The sequence below is a fragment of the Penaeus monodon genome, chromosome 15 (genome assembly GCF_015228065.2).
Source record: "Penaeus monodon isolate SGIC_2016 chromosome 15, NSTDA_Pmon_1, whole genome shotgun sequence".
Classification (NCBI taxonomy): Eukaryota; Metazoa; Arthropoda; class Malacostraca; order Decapoda; family Penaeidae; genus Penaeus; species Penaeus monodon.
In genome coordinates, this window is record NC_051400.1 from 29,802,762 (window position 1) to 29,803,943 (window position 1,182).

General features: G+C 36.8%; 1 protein-coding gene across 1 annotated transcript in view; it reads right to left on the reverse strand.

The window, feature by feature from the left end:
- Positions 1 to 1,182, reverse strand: part of LOC119582150 (skin secretory protein xP2-like) — a 5,070-nt gene that overhangs the window by 849 nt on the left and 3,039 nt on the right. The window lies entirely within an intron of this gene.

Below are 1,182 nucleotides of genomic sequence, written 5' to 3' on the forward strand. Positions count from 1 at the left end.
CGGGTACTCGGGCTGCTGCACGACGGGCGCCTGGTAGTTGTAGCCGCCCTGGGGAGCCGCCCACGCCGCCGCCACCACACACACGACTACTGCTGCCTAAACACCCAGAGGAAGTAACATTAACAAAGAGATGAATCTCTCTCATTTTGCTCCCATATGAGTTGTAAATTTCATTTCTTGGACCAAATCCTATACCCAACTGGAAGAGAGCTTTATCATGTTCGTAATACTTTTCTTTTTCCATCTCTCTATTTTAGAGTTTCTTCACTCCTATAAACATATATTGCAAGATCTTTAAATCATAATATTTCAAACAGAGGAAAAACAAACTTTATTGCACTGTTGCATTTGCTTTCCTTATAACCGCCTTTCTTATAACTTATGCATTTTAGAAGATCGCTCCTTTTGAACTGCAAGTTTTTCTGCGCACACATATACCTTTACTAATTTGGTCTTTAGCCTTTCTATTTCCTACACTACACATTTATAAATCTACGCATGTAAGTGTAACTTTGAAGTGTATGCAAAAAAGTTATATCTTTAGAAAGCTAGTAGTACCTTCATGATTTCTTTGCTGGAGTTTTGAGGGTGAACTGATGACCCACTCAGCCTCCCTCCCTTTATATAGTCCGCCAAAGGGGCGGGGCCTAATCTTCGCATGACAATGAACGAAGGACATGCTTTGTAAAAATGTTTTTTCTATTAACTTTTTTTTAAGTGCGATAACTTTTATTTATCTGTCTATCTCAATTTATCTATTAATTTTTGAAGCACGAATACAGCATTATAATTGGTTATACATGTATCCATATTACATCACCTTTTCAGAAAGAGAATAAAGCGAGTTATACAGTTTATTAAGACTATTTTCTTCAAACATTTTTCTTTTAATATCATGTAAAAGAGTGTATAGTTTATGGTCGTACCACTATATTGGAAGACAAACCTTACACCATGTGATATGCACGTCACATTAAAACCTTGAAACATGTAACAAATGCTCAACTACATTTCGAGAATGCAGTTCGTGAATATCTTCAGCTGTTGAGTGGAGTGTCTGCGTGCGCAATAGCTTTAACATACAAAGGAATAGCTACAGTGAAATGAACGAATAACTACGATTGTCGTTATCAATATCACTATTCTTGTTAATACCAATAGTCGTCATGGTAACATAGTAGA